Here is a 16,933-nt window from a genome sequence, read left to right on the forward strand (position 1 = left end):
AGTTGAAATCATTTCACATTAAGACAACAAACACTCTGCTGAAAAGGCCATAGATGAATGAATATTGCTTACATTCATAAAAAAATAAATGCTAATGTTGCTGTCTGTTTTATAAACTGTTTATCTGAAACCAGGCTTAAAGGAATGTTTAAACATGCTTTTAACATCTCAAAGTTGCCAGATTTTAAGCTGTTAAAAAGTAACATCTTAAAAAATATAGGGTCAATCATGCTATTCCCAGTTTCATTCATACAGATTCATTTCACATTTACATGTTTAAATTATGAGATTTAACTTAACTTGGGGCTTATTGTTTGAACCTGGTTCAAGTCTCACTTGTTTGACTCCTTCATGACAAAGCTATCCTGTTCTTCATTTCCCCCTCTTCTTTATGCAAAGGATGTAAATGTAATTCAGGGAGAACAGATCTTTCACTGGGAATTGTCTTTACAGATTAACGGTCTGTTGATGAGAAATGTCATTTTAGCTGAGAACAGGTTGTCTGTAGTTTTAAGAGCTAATGAGTGGCCTTACATCAGTGGTTAAGGTAAATCTAAATATTCAACACAGATCTTTCAGAGGGAAGGCATGTTCCTCTCTCCTGCATGCATCATTTCTTTTGGCTTTAAATAACAATTTCCCTCAAAATCAAATTAATTACTGACACCTCAATACTGCCTTTGTACACTTAAAAACTACCAGATCAATAAATCCACATTTTGCATTCACACTGAAGGATCTGGAAGGAATGCTTACACTGCAATTACACCACAGAAAGGAAATGTGCTTTTATCTTCCCACACAGAGCTCTGTCAGTGTCTTGCAGCAACAAGCAAAAATAATGTTATTTTCTATCTGAGCTTCTTTCCATACAAATATCACCCATTTAATTCTGTTGACAAGGCATGGCAACACTTTGTTCACACCAGATCAGTGTCACACTTTTAACATTCAGAAAGACTTTTAGACAATACAGAGTGCGGAAGACTTTCTTCGTGGCTATTCTAAGAAGCACACACATGATCATAAACCAACTTAGTAAAATGATTAATGGACCAATCCACTAGATGCATTTATTGTGCACTGGTTGTGTAGTCTTTGATTCAAAGGATAATCCAAACCCTCAGTACACATTTTCAGCACTAGGGTGCAGCTCTGACATGCAACAATGGTTCACAACCATCAGTCATGACAAAATGACTGTGGTAATAGAGTCAGCAGCAGGGCAGCGCAATTTTTCTATCCCAATGAAACCACTTCAGTCCAGTCACTTAAAAGTATGCACCAAAATTATCCTCATATCCTGCATTAAACCTTGACACAACTGGATGGAAAAATATGTGACATTAACCACATGTTCACTTCATGAGATTTAGAATTCCACACTGCCTTTTCAAGCATCCAGGGATTCTAGATCAAATCTAGAAAATCAAATTGCACTAATCTGAATTAGAGGTGTGATGATATACATACATGTTTTGAAAAAGCAAACCAAGTGTTAGAGATATAGCTGCATTACAGGTGGTTCAAAAGCACAGATACCCTCAACACTTCATTGTGGTAAACACACCAGCCAAAACTTTTGGATCCTGCAAAAACAGTGAAGGGATTCTTAATAAAACAACTGCAGCATGCAAAACATGCAGTGCTTGTATCAAGTACCCATGAAGTATAACAAACCTTGCGTACATAGGTGAGATGATATCAAATTGGGTAAAAAAAACACCAGTTACATTGCATTCAGTTGTGGGAGCAGTCAGTTTGAGGCAAGTAACAGCCTTAATGTTAGGAGCGACTGACCTGCAGCTGAAGTACCCAATAACAACGCATCACTGAAAAAGCTATATTTTGGTTTTTGTTGCTGGAAATAAAATGCTGCTTTGAGTAAATTCTAATTCTTTTTAATTGCCTAACCTTAACACATACACAAGCTAAATTAAAATAGAACATCAACTGAATCAAATCAAATATGTTTTTAACAACACTATCATATTATGAGAAATCTAGCTATAAACAATTGTGGACCTTGTATTGAGATACTGGTGGAATCTTGTAAGAGGGAGCCCCTCATCCAGTGTCAGCTTGAATTGACTCCAGCACGCATGTAACCCATGATACCAGGAATAAGAGAAAGGTAATGAATAGATGTTACAAAATAATCTACAGACAATCCTGCATTTTATTTTGCCAGAAACCCCCATTATGCCACCAGACTGGGTCCTTTCACATGAAGAGGGGGCTGCATTTTTTCATGCTAGGGTGAAGTTGATTTCTAGGCTTATGCAGTATAGTGTTCATTTTAGATTAAAATAATCTTTCATGTAGACTGTGTTATGTTGCATAGTGACAGATACCTGCCTATCTGTTGGATTTATTACACATCTACAGTAAGTGTTTACTAAAATCCTCCAAAATATCTTTTTTAATTTTAAGATCTAAGTAGTGGCTTACTTAGGTCACAAGAGTCCAGGGCCAAAAAAACTTTGTTGTACCTAAACTTTATTCAGACGTTTGTGTGTAGTTAAGAAGTCTGACCGCCTACTGCTGCACTACACGGCATGACAGCAGTGCATGAATGAATAGTTCAGGGAGAAGTTTTAGCATAGTGGACTTCCACTTCAGATTCAGCAAAGGAATAAACTGCTCACTCTGTTCAATTATGTATAAACTTTAGCTGTAAAATAAGAAATGTGATCATAGATGCCAGAGAGAGCCACACTTCGCATGTAAGGTACCATAGGCGATTGTCAACAGACTTATAACTACTGTAGGTGACATGAGTTTCTATGCCCAAACCCATTTAAAACAGCAGCCCTGGCCAACGTGATAGTTTCTCTGCAGTCTCCACTCTTTTGTCTTTAGGCACAGTGAGGGATGTTCATGACCTTCACGTGACAATCACAGCACCTCTATTCTGCCACTATTTCCTACTTTTCCTGATGCATGACTGTCTTAGTGTGTGTGTGTTTTGCCACCTTGCAGACAGCCACTGAGACCTCTGACAAGTCCCAGAGGACCAATTAGAGGTGAAAAAAGGAGAATGTCAGCCACCAACCAGCTTGTATGTGTGTGTGTGTGTGTGTGTGTGTGTGTGTTTATATTCATGGCTTTACATTATGAAGACAATTCTGAGTCTTATACCATAGTTCTGAGGACATTTTAGCCATACCCAAACTTCATAGTGCTTTTTGAGGGTTTTAGGGCTTTGGTTAGAATTCGTTTTATATTAGGTTGAGGGTTTAGGGTATGTATGCCCCCACAAAGATAGCTGTACAAACATGAATGTGTGTGTGAAAGCAGCCAAAAGCACCCACCTCGCCTGTCCAGTTTTAACTCACACACTTCTGCTGTCTCTCCATCAGACACGCACACATGGTGGCACAAACACACAAACCCATCAGATAGTCCAGTCCCTGGTTCCTGGGAGTGTGAAGTCTTATTATGAATAAACCATAAACGAGGTGCAGGAGCTGCACCTTGACTTTATACGCTTGACTACTAGTTTTTAAAGAATGAACTTTTCAGGAAGTTTTTTGTAATCCATGTGAAATCACCATTAATCATTCTCTTTAATATACACCAAACAGGAAGACGGAGACATGGTGCCATTTAGCAACTCCCTCGGTCAGAGTATGTTGGACAGTCACAGTGAATACATGTATGCCTCCCTGATCCATTTACCAGTCAGTCAGTCTGTTAGACTGTCAGACAGCCAGTGCGAGGGCACATAGAAAAACAACCCAGTCAGTAACCTAGTTTTTGGCCTGGAGTATGTAAAAACATCATAACTGTGTTTTGATTATGAAAAACTCTCATAAAGCTTTTTCTCACCCACTCAAAAATATTATGGGGAGAGTCACCACGGTATAAACAGAATAATAAAATCTCATTTTGTTCTACTGTTACAACATTTGACAAATCCATATTGTCTCATAGTAGAGATCACACAAACATGACATACATTTTCCTGTTTCATCATGTTAGTATGTTCATCAGAAAACTATAACTCATTAGGATTCATCACATAGAGACCATGTCATGCCAGTGTGTGCAGTAGGTCAGATTTCACTCTGAACCAAAGTGGTAGCCTGAAGGACCCAATGACTCACTACTGCTGTGGCGCTGTATTTACTCAAAGTCAGATTGTGGTGGGAATGTATGCACATATTTAATATTCCACACTGTAGCATTTCTTACTATGTAATCTTCCAGTACTGTTCAGTTGAATTCCAGAGATCTGGATATTTAACCTTTCTCTAAAAGATGTTCACCGTAGTTCAAATCTGAGGACTGTGCATAAAAAGTAGAGCCTGACCGATTTTGCCGATTTTATTGGCCCATATGAGCCTATCGCTGTGTGAAGGAGAGATTCCGCAGGTCTTTCCTTCCTGCTGCTGTCAGACTCTACAATGATCACTACTAACTGTACATTTGTCATCCATCTCCTGTGATCATGTACAATAGTGTAGTATAATGTAATCACGTCAGTGCAATATACTGTAGTCACTTTACCTGGTATTTATTTATATATCCAGTGATGTCCATATACTGTACATACCCATAGGAACATATTGTATATACTTATAGTTTTTGTAGCTTCATAGTTTTATTCCATTTGGTACTTTTTAAATATTTTTAATTTCTTATTTATCTCACATCTTGCTGCTTCTGGCTCTCTGCTGTGTACTGTACTTACTGTTGCAACAATGCAATTTCCCCATTGTGGGACAAATAAAGGTTTTCTTACTCTTTTATCAGCAAATATGCCGCAGATATGCTGCCGATATTAAATTTTTTTAATGTGCATTTAAAATGGGTTTATGTATATATATTCTGTTTATGTATACTGTATTCTATATACAGTACCAGTCAAAAGTTTGGACACATGAATTGAAATGCCATTGCCTGTGCAATTGTATCCAAGCTTTTGACTGGTACTGTACTATAATATACACATAAATAATATCGACCGATATATCGATATCAGATTTTTTTTACTTCATAATATCAGCATCGGCCCCAAAAAACTCATATCGGTCGGGCTCTAATAAAAAGACAAACAAGTTAGTGTTCATGTGCCTTTGACTTCAAACAGACTTAGTGTATCTGCTATTTTAACACTGAAGCTGCACTTTGCCAACAATCTTTTGATTGAATTTAGTGACTTAAGTAAACCTTTTTTGTTACAGTTACAGTAGATTTATAAAGTGACAGACTTTTCTTCTTGATATACCAGTGGACACTTAAGGTCAGCCAGGGCTTTGTTGAACTGTGAAAGCCCCTTAGCTGCCTTCTGACCAGATTTTTTTGATCATGAGAACAATACCTGTTATAAACAACTGAAGAACATTTTTCAAAGGATGTCCTTAAAGAGTTCAGCTTTTATGAAAAAATTAAAGTAGTTACATGTATTAGCATGAATCACACATAAATTAACCACTACAATGCTTTCTGACTTCACTACCTTATCAGTGGCACTCAACCCCAAAGCCCACCTGGTTCTTACAAATATTTTATTACAACAGCTGGGCACACTAGATTATAAGAGAATTTAGTCACATGGGAGCAAACATTGGGCCATGGATCAATACAGATTTAGTGAGTTATAAGTATTTATGGCACCAGGATGAAAGTACTGATTCATTTAATTATACTCTAAATTACTCTAACACAAGTGCACATTATTCCTCTGGATTCTAATTTTTAAAAAGACTCAGTCCCTCCATACTTAGGATCTAGTCTAAAATAGGATGACACCTTACATGGTACCTTAATGTTCTTTGGGTTTTGATACATTTTGTAATAAATTCTCTTCTAATTAACTCCTCTCAACTTCAAGAGACTCCGAGCTGTAGTTTAAGACAGGAAAGCTCATTTAACAAACTGCATGAACTACATTATTATCTAGCATTCTCTGTGCTCCGATAGTCAACTTGTCACCCAGCTCAGACTTTATAGACATTGTGTTAAAAAGTAGAGATTGATCATACCAACACATCATTATACACACATACTGCATTTCACACATTCAGCAGCAATGCTCTTTGTGTATGAAGGGTTGGCAATGTGTAGACAGTGTGCGGCCTACAGGCCATCACATAACATCTTAATTTTTTTCTCAACGCTCCTGCTGTGATCCAGACACTTTCATCACCCTGCTTTCTGATGCTTCAAAATAAAACAAAGAATACAAAATCCACACATCAGTTCTTTCTTTAAAAATGGCTTGGTTTTATGAGCTGATGGAGTAGGGTGCAAAAATGCCAAAGCAAAGACCTGCAACTCTCATGGGTCCATATTATTTTGAATAGCATGGACTCAATGACATTTGGTGAGAGAACAAAGATTTTGAATGAAAATAATGATGAATCCACAACATGATTCATTTTCCAGCAACAAGAGGTTCCTCATATAAAAAAAAAACAATAGGTTGATTGTGCAATGAGCAGTGTTTCATCAATGTTTGTCATTTCAGAGAGCATCAGTACTTCTCATTTAAAGGGTCATTATTTCTCTCTTACTATATAAACGAATGATCTCATGATCTAGGAGTTTAAAACATATTTACCTTTTACTACCGTTTCATGTCTCATTCTCCTGTGGTGAGCTAGGATTTCTTCACTATTGACACCTGCGAAAATTACAACCGTGTTGACTGCAGTTGACTGGAAATTGTTGAGAACCACAGTTGGAGTGTATTTTTCCTCGTTCAACTACTTTTTTTTTGTTTTTGTGCCTGAGCACATGGTAGCTCTTTTTTGATATATTTTTGAGAACGACTGTTCTATTTCACTTAAAGACTTATGGATATTACTCTGGGGAGAAGAATCTAGACAAGACATGACCTTGTTTTACTAGAACAGAGCAAATCTGGAGTATATCAGCCTATTCCAGCTGACCTGAAGAGTCTCTCTGTGGATACAGAGCTGGTGCTAAACTAAAGGCTGGGAGATGGAAATACAGACCTTTCCTACCATCCATCATCATGGGGAATGTCTACTCTCTACTGAACATTGAGGTGGAGGCACTGGTTAAGACCCAGAGAGCATTTCATAAGTGTAGTCTGATGTGTTTTACTGAGACCTGGTATGTGCAGACAGAGATGCTGAGGCAAGTGGCAAGAGGACTGGCTTTATTTGTGAAGAAGACATGGTCTAACCTAAGCATGGGAATTTTTAGGCATTCCACAATTCGATCCGATTTTTATGCAAAAATGATGCATTGGTGCTTCAATACATCATTTTTGCATGAAGTATTTGTATACATATTTTATCCATATGAAATGCTTGCTACTTTTAACACCTGCAGGAATCAGCAATAAGAATCAATAAATGTTTATTAATTATTAATTTGGCAATCTGCTTTGTAAGGAACCACTCCGCATCTCCCACTGGGGCCCTAGTGAGGTAATGGGATACGGCATTTACCTGTTCAGAGCAGGGTCACGGGTCTTGCAGTCAGCCAAGGATGTAACCAGTTACCGGGGCGGAGTATCCGCCTTATTTGTTGGTATCTGTGTCATTATTGTCTGGCATTGTCATTGTTTTACTATTATAGTTGTTATTGTTATTATTATTGTCATTACTGTCGTTATTATTATTAATACCCAGGATCAATAATAACATCATTAGACAAGGGGAAATAAACGCGGTGGGGGCGTAGTCAAGTATGACTCACCACAAGGTGAAATCCTGCAGCTGGAGAACGCCAGGGATATATCAATAAAATGTTCTGTAAGGCACCTTCAAAATTAACTTCTGCTAAGCAGGTTATAATTTCTGGACGCTACTGGACTGTGGATACTATACCCGGAGGACTTCATGCCCGGAGGATTCAGATCGTTGTGGAACAGCTGGCTAAGCGAAGACAGACTGTGCTTCTGGCATCCCACACGTTTTTGTTTTTTTTTTGTTCCAGTGCGGGTTGCCATTGAAGCTTTTGTTCAGACTCAGTGGTAAAGTGTTTTGGACTGAAATGAACATTAAGTAAAGACGAGGGTTTGGGGTATTACATTACATGTTTGTTTTTTTTTTGTTATGCTAAAAGGGGTATATTTTGGATTGCATTATTTACTTATTTTAAAGAATATATAAAGTGAATGGAGCCCTCGTTTGGGGTCTCATTCTTTGTCCACAGTGCATGATAGATACAGGTTGTTTAATATAGCACTACTTTATAGTTTTGTTAGCAAGATAGATAAAGTTAAGTTATATTTTTAAATGACTCGTACCTTCCCGAATAATTTCTACCAGTCGATCCACCCACAACCTTTTTTCTGTGCGTAATAACTTTTTCCTCTCAGGGAGGAGAGGTGAAGTTGTTATAAAAGTGCCAGTAACAGCATCCTTGTATCAAACTTTGACATGACTCTCTTTCCAACAATAACAGCTGAAAAAAATAAATAAGGACCTTTCTCTAAACAAAAACACTTGTTATGAGCAAAAAACGCTCAGACAAAACTTGCTGTCAAAACAAAACAGCAAAACAACTACATACAGTGGGTACGGAAAGTATTCAGACCCCTTTAAATTTTGTGTCATTGCAGCCATTTGCCAAAATCAAAAAAGTTCATTTTATTTCTCATTAATGTACACTCAGCACCCCATCTTGACAGAAAAAAACAGAAATGTAGAAATTTTTGCAAATTTATTAAAAAAGAAAAACTGAAATATCACATGGTCATAAGTACCAACTGGCCCCACCAACTTGCAGTGTCTATTTGTTGTTTATTGTTGCTGTTCTTTTCTCTCTGCTCTATCCACTCACCCCAACCGGTCGAGGCAGATGGCCGCCCAAACTGAGCCCGGTTCTGCTGGAGGTTTTTTTCTTCCGTTAAAGGGAGTTTTTTCCTCTCCACTGTCGCCAAGTGCTTGCTCATAAGGGAATTGTTGGGTTTTTAGTTTTAGTTTTTGTAAAGTGCCTTGAGATGATTTGTATTGTGATTTGGCGCTATACAAATAAAATTGAATTGAATTGAAGTATTCAGACCCTTTGCAGTGACACTCATATTTAACTCACATGCTGTCCGTTTCTTCTGATCCTCCTTGAGATGGTTCTGCTCCTTCATTGGAGTCCAGCTGTGTTTAATTAAACTGATTGGACTTGATTAGGAAAGGCACACACCTGTCTATATAAGACCTTACAGCTCACAGTGCATGTCAGAGCAAATGAGAATCATGAGGTCGAAGGAACTGCCCAAGGAGCTCAGAGACAGAATTGTGGCAAGGCACAGATCTGGCCAAGGTTACAAAAGAATTTCTGCAGCACTCAAGGTTCCTAAGAGCACAGTAGCCTCCATAATCCTCAAATGGAAAAAGTTTGGGACGACCAGAACTTTTCCTAGACCTGGCCGTCCAGCCAAACTGAGCAATCGTGGGAGAAGAGCCTTGGTGAGAGAGGTAAAGAAGAACCCAAAGATCACTGTGGCTGAGCTCCAGAGATGCAGTAGGGAGATGGGAGAAAGTTCCACAAAGTCAACTATCACTGCAGCCCTCCACCAGTCGGGGCTTTATGGCAGAGTGGCACGATGGAAGCCTCTCCTCAGTAAAAGACACATGAAAGCCTGCAGAGAGTTTGCCAAAAAACACATGAAGGACTCCCAGACTATGAGAAATAGGATTCTCTGGTCTGATGAGACCAAAATTGAACTTTTTGGCGTTAATTGTAAGCGGTATGTGTGGAGAAAACCAGGCACTGCTCATCACCTGCCCAATACAATCCCTACAGTGAAACATGGTGGTGGGAAGCATCATGTTGTGGGGGTGTTTTTCAGCTGCAGGGACAGGACGACTGGTTGCAATTGAAGGAAAGATGAATGCGGCCAAGTACGGAGATATCCTGGAAGAAAACCTCTTCCAGAGTGCTAATGAACCTCACGCTGGGCCGAAGGTTCACCTTTCAACAGGACAATGACCCTAAGCACACAGCTAAAATAACAAAGGAGTGGCTTCAGAACAACTCTGTGACCGTTCTTGACTGGCCCAGCCAGAGCCCTGACCTAAACCCAATTGAGCATCTCTGGAGAGACCTGAAAATGACTGTCCACCAACGTTCACCATCCAACCTGACAGAACTGGAGAGGATCTGCAAGGAAGAATGGCAGAGGATCCCCAAATCCAGGTGTGAAAAACTTGTTGCATCATTCCCAAGAAGACTCATGGCTGTACTAGCTCAAAAGGGTGCTTCTACTCAATACTGAGCACAGGGTCTGAATACTTATGACCATGTGATATTTCAGTTTTTCTTTTTTAATAAATTTGCAAAAATTTCGACATTTCTGTTTTTTTTCTGTCAAGATGGGGTGCTGAGTGTACATTAATGAGAAATAAAATGAACTTTTTTGATTTTGGCAAATGGCTGCAATGACACAAAGAGTGAAAAATTTAAAGGGGTCTGAATACTTTCTGTACCCACTGTATATTTTAGTAGCAGCTCTAATGTAAACTTTCTGGGGTAACAATAAAACAAGAAAGAACTAATAACAGATAATACACCAAGCCAAGTTGCTTAGGTGGTAAATGGTAAAATACAAAATGTAGCAGGTGCAGCTCATACGGTTTCTGTTTTTTCTCACATAGCTCATACACAAAGTTTTATTGATCCGCATGCTTGGCACAAATTCTATGCCAGATGCCCTTCCTGACACAACCTCGGTAGCTGAGGCTAGTAGAACCCTGGTCTTTCAAGTTGGTCTCCCATCCATGTACTTACCAGGAATGGCCCTGCTTAGCTTTGGACAGTAGCGGGCACTCACACTTTGGTGTAGTTGCTTTTGCATCCATCTGTTCATTATCTATACCCGCTTATCAGCTTCTCAAACACAGAGTAATGCTATGCTTAGCAGCTAAACCACTGCAAAATGGCCTTATCGCATATTTTAACTTTTATTTATTTCGTGTCAGTCAGTCATTGAATTATTTCATGACTGAAGCATTTTTCGCTAAACACAAGCCATGTCATAACTGTTCGTTTCAGTTTCATTTAACATCTAAATGTTAGCTTACCATTGTGGCTCTTCCTCCACGGTGCAGCCAACATGATTTAGTTTTTAATGCTCATCTAAGGCTGTGGTGCTGCCGTGCCAAGCGAGGCGATAAGATGAATTAAGCAAGTAATCGATTAATAAAATAGCTGGCAACTATTTTATTAATCGATTATCTTGATTATTTGTTTGCAGCCCTAATATAGAGCACAGACGTGCTATATAAAAAAGGGCAGAGACAACTTTTCCTCTTAAGGCGACTTAGGTCCTTAGACATCTGCAGGAAGATGTTGCACGTTTTACCAAACTGTGGTAGTCAGTGTGCTGTTTGATGCTGCAGTCTGCTGGGGAGGCAGCATGAAGCACAAGGATGCAAGACATCTGAACAAACTGGTACAAAAAACTGGTTCAGTGACTGGAATGAGGCTGGACTCACAGGAGGCTGAGATGGAGAGATGCAGACAGAAAAAGACCATCCTGGAACACACTGACCATCCCCTTCACAACATCCTGATGGATCAGAGAAGCAGTTGCAGTGGACGACTCATCTCACTATGCTGCAGTGGCTTCCCTAAATCTTTGGACTACATACATTTTATCTTTAAAGGGTTGCAAATAAGGGTTGCAATAACTGTCAGATAGCTATCAGGTTATTTAAGCCCTCTATGCAAAAGAACTGTTTACCTATAGATGGCATAACTATGCTCAGCAGTTAAGAGGAGGAAAAAGTAACAATTATTTTTCTCTGTCTACCCTTTCAACCTATTATTATGTGGGAACATGGAGTTGTATGCAAACAATAGACTAAATGTATCATTAATTTCTTTTGGCACATCAAAATACAAAGAAAAGGCTTAGTGCTATTTCATACTGAAAAACACAATTGCCTACTTCAAAGTAATATCAAGAATGTGTTGAAGTCTCATTTGAGTTGCACTGTTGCTTTTGACCTGAAGCTATTCTCTGCTAAAAGTCTGCAGCGCTAATACATGTTTGATGTATGACTGGATGTGCCTCAGAAATGACCACTGTTGCTTCAATTATCTAGAAAATATATTGTTTATATGTGTTTTAAATAACATTGTGAAATATCACATAAAACGTTACAAAGTAGAATATTTACAATGTGATGCCAATGGGAAAGAAATTTGTCTCATTTGTTTAACTGAATGTTCAATCAGGCCATTCTGTCTGACCAGTGTTAGTCATAGTTCATTGCAATAGTTATTTCAATAAATGGGTTTATTTTGCAATACATTCTCACAACGTACTGCAGATGCATTAATAAAACCATCAATAAAAACTAAGAAGATTTCTGCATATTTAACACAAAACAAAAAAAACAAGCTGTGTATGGCATGGTCATATTATCCATTTGAAGGCTTTCACACCTCTGACACAAAACCTTTTCCCTAAACTAGTTACAAAACAGACAAGCATAGTGTTGTATCCATTATAGAGTAACTATTTATACTACATGTCCATGGTTCAATTACTCAGATGAAAATACCTTGAAATTTCAAGTGCTGAAGTTACTGGTGTGAAAATGGTAGTTAAAAGACATCATATTACCATGTATGTTCAACTGTCATGACACCCTCCTCCGTGCTCTCTACTGATTCTGAAATGTGTAATGCCCTATGCAGCAGTTTGAATTAACAGGGAATAATTTCCACACCTTTTAAACATTACAATAAGCACCAATAGCGACAGACAGTCTGAGTCTAGTGGGTGAACATAGTGGAGCTAAAGAACCAGATATTTCACTTAGCAGTTGGTAGCGACCAAACCACAGCTAAATGAAGAGTGATGATTTCACTTAATGCATTAGGTAGACAGTCCAAATGAATGCTCATCTGCTGTTTCTGCTCAATGTGTCTAGAGCTAACTGTCTGGTAACACAAAAACCATAACAACTTTTTAACATGGCAATACTTCAAATGTTGTTTTTCAAGTGGTTGCACGGCCCCACATGACCAGAAATGTCAATCATTAATGATTGAAAAAAAGTCTAACTTTTTTTGTTAAAAGGTCACCTTAGGCTGCGTCCTCTTGCTGTCTCAAGATGTTATCACAAAGTTGCTGGTGACCCAGGTGGCCAAAAAATAAATAGATAAATACATTTTTAAAAAAAAAACAGTGACTGCAGATTTAAAGTCTGTTGCATACTTCAAACCTTTAAATCAATTCTCCTGCCAAGCATTATCTCTGTGATAATTACTCTGAGCCATTCAAATTCAACTTTTAGAAATGAAGTAGCTTTGAATGACTTTAATAAACAGCTCATACATCTGGCACATACTTACTAAACCCACTTCTCATACGACAAAACCACTATGGCAAGCTCAGCCTAGGTTTTGAGGTCACTCACTTGTTAAGGAAATTAATGAAGTTGTTGATTAGGTTGCTCACAATGTGACAGCAGGTTTAGTGATTGGAGTCAGTCAACCGGCATTGTTCCCTCATGCCAAAACAGAGCGGCTGCTGGGATAATCATTAAGATGTGTTTGAATGTGGTTTTATCTAGCACTGCTTCCTGTTTGTAATTAGTGTATTCACAAGTAATAAGCAGGATGACATCATCATTTTAAAAGATATTAAGGTTTTTACTGCATGCAAAACTAAATGTCATCCAGGGTTTGATGTGAATGGGACATAACCATTTGATCTAAAGCTCTGCATCAGCGGTCATTAAAGAGCAGGCTTTTAATGGAGTGTAGCAGTCAGCAGGGACTGACAAAGCACACAACAGGATATGTACAGTGTGGGTCATGTAATCCCTGTCACCTAAGCCTGACTCCAACAAACTCATATACATAGAGGCACTCAATGAGTGACCCAGTCCCAGCAATTACAAAGTCCTAACCAGCCTAATGCACTATGCAACCTGAGCTGCTTTAATCTTAACAAAGGGGAGATAATTGTTGAAATACTGAAATAGGCTAGGACATGAATTAGATATTCAAATGTGTATAATGTGTACAAATGTGTGTGTGGTAATAATGGTTTTGCTGTCCATCCAAGAACCAGTCCATGTCTTATACGCCCTCGTAGTGTGTGAAACTGACTGTGTCAATTTGTATTTTTGGCTTTGCCATTAAAGCAAGGTCCCCACAATCATATATTTCAGTGTTTGCGGGAGCTCTGGCGACTGTTCCCATGTGCATCACCAACAATTAGTGATGGATAGTGTTGCTGGTACCAGATGGTACTTTAGGATTTGCAATGTTATGTAACTAAAGAGAGGGCTCAGGGGGGCAGGGCAGGAAGACTGAGAAAGATGACAGACCTGACACATTATCACACATCAGCAGGCCCAAAACACAGCAGGAGACAGTTTGGAAAGTTGCTGACCTGAAAGGTGACATCAGAGATTCTTCCACTGTCCACACAGGACAGACAGCAAGAGACATTTGGGTTTTATTAGGCCTACAACTAACAACTGGAATAATTTGCATTTCCCAAAGGAAACACATAATTGCTGTGAACTGCTGTTGGTTCAGAGACATTTTCTCCATGTGTTATAGGTTAGCAGCAAAAATCTTATGTTTAAGGTTACTGTGTCCTCCCTCCCTCCATACATTATCTACACTGCCTGTGCTGAGCCAGTCCTATCAGACATTTGGCAAGAGGTGACATACAGATCACCAGTCTATCACAGGAATGACACATAGAGACAAAGAGTCTCACTGACATTTGGACCTCACAGACCTCCCCATAGAATTCAATGGCCTAATGGTGTTCTTTAGAAATTGATATAAAATTAACGAAATATTATATAGCATACATTTTTATTATCAATTTTTAAATTGTTGTTCCCATTAACATAACCAATTTTAAATAGTTTGTCTAAAAAGGAAAATGTCGAGATATTAAATAGAATACCTGAATCTGCCTTAAAAAAGATCGTTCAACTTCGATTTGTTGCTGCAAATATTTGGTCTTGTTGCTTCATCAATGACATAATGATTAGCATTAGATTTTACTCAAAAATATACCAGTGGCCGCGCCAACAACATTCTGAAATTAGAGAAAACAGGTGAAATCTAAAGGTATACTTGACTTTGTAACATTAAGCCTAAATAAATAAAAAGTCCTTCCAGCTCACTGCTAAGTTTGGAAACCTACCTAAACTGCAAAAGTAGAGGAATTGTCGGGAACAGTAAGTTGTGTCAGACATTACTCTATCATTAACACAAGCAGCAAAAAATGCTGTAACAAAGCAAACGGAGAGCTAACACTTACTTGTTAAGGTTTCTACAGCAAAACTTTTCCTACTCCATCTGCCAGTGTAAATACGTGTTTTCTCATTGTGTGTGACTGTGTCTTTATGAGGTTGTGTAGTGGTGCTCTGTTTGTTCTTCTTTCATTCACAAGGATATTTGATGACGAGAACCCCTGTTTTATGGCTGCCACAGAGTCAGGAAATAGCAGGAGCACACACAGACAGACACAGAGCTTTTGCTACTCTCCTTTGGAATGTAGCAGGCCATTGCTATGCAAATGAGCAAACATCTACCCTTATAAAGTACTGTGTGTTTACAGTTGTGTGTATGGAGCAAGGATATGGGTACATAAATGTAAAAACATGATGGATTAAAGAAAGCCTCCAGTTGAGATGAACATTTAATATGTGATCCCATCATTCACTTAATTCCCCCTGCTTTAGCAGGAATAAACACATGTCCCACGTTTTAATAAATTGAATAATAATTAATAAATTAATGACTTTATTAGTTTTAAGGAATTAAGTTAATTAATTAAGTTTATTTCACCTCCTCTTATCTTAGCTCATGTCCCACCCCAGTCTTTTTATGTACATTACACCCTTCTTTTCACAAATCATTGTAGTTTCTATTTTAATCTCTTTGACTAGTTATGAAATAATTTGAATATTTTGAGGTGTATAGTTAGAAAACACATTCAAATAGTCAATGTTCAAGCAGCTCTAGCTTCCAGGTCACTTCTTTCTAAGTGACAAGTATTAAGCACTCTGCTGACCAGGCTAGCTCAGAAGATAAAGCAAATACTCGTAACCTCTATGTGCTGAAGGTAAACATCCGATGGGGTCACTACCAATAGAATCAGGCTCAGTTGCATTTTGTTATGTAAAAGTTACTAATTTTATGGTCTGTGAGAACTGTAGTTCGCTGCTTTTTGCTTTCAAAATAAACCAAAAGTACAACACAAATTCAAGTGGCAGGTCTGGACATGCTGCTCCAGGGAGTGAATGTGATAACACTCTCTTTATTCTGGAGAGCTGACACTATGTAGTTTAGTAGTTTAAACAGTTTTGAAGACACCTGTGCACGTGTTGTACTGAGTTCCTCCAGTGTATGTTGTCCTTACAAATGTTTATACCCCTGATAATTCCTCAGCACCTGTTATACCAGGTTTTAAAAGGCATCTCCTCCTGTCATCTTCACCACCCAACATTTAATAAATGACCTGAGTATGAAGCACTAATGAGCAGCAAACTGCAACAGAAGATAAAGCCAACATCACCGGAGAAGGGCAATAAATTACTGATTGTGTTACTGCTAACGCTTGTCTTTCCATAGCTCTTCGACCAAGTTCAAACTTTACATACTCTCTTTTCATTCACCGAGTTCAGAAGGCATTTGTATCAGCAGCATAAATTTAAACTATATGAAGTCAAGTGCACCCTGGCTACATATTCACTGTGTACCACACCTCTTACCTGCTGCATGCTGGGATAGCCTGCAAGCCTTCTGTGACCCTACACATAAGCAGTATGAGAAATCAGAGATCAGTAAGTGAGGAGTTCACAGCCTTTGCAGTGGGTGGTGGCAAGAAGAGGAATACACAGTACAGCATATTATCCAACACAGAGCACATTGGTTTTATGTGGTCGCTATTGTCCTCAGGGATTAAAGCCCTGTTAATTAACTCAGCCTGACTTAGCGACATCACAGAACTACATTACTTCAG

General features: G+C 38.5%; 1 protein-coding gene across 1 annotated transcript in view; it reads right to left on the bottom strand.

Annotated features, from left to right (window-relative positions):
• Positions 1–16,933, bottom strand: part of LOC113133949 (cadherin-6-like) — a 70,959-nt gene that overhangs the window by 45,544 nt on the left and 8,482 nt on the right. The window lies entirely within an intron of this gene.

This window comes from Mastacembelus armatus, chromosome 17 (assembly GCF_900324485.2).
Source record: "Mastacembelus armatus chromosome 17, fMasArm1.2, whole genome shotgun sequence".
Classification (NCBI taxonomy): Eukaryota; Metazoa; Chordata; class Actinopteri; order Synbranchiformes; family Mastacembelidae; genus Mastacembelus; species Mastacembelus armatus.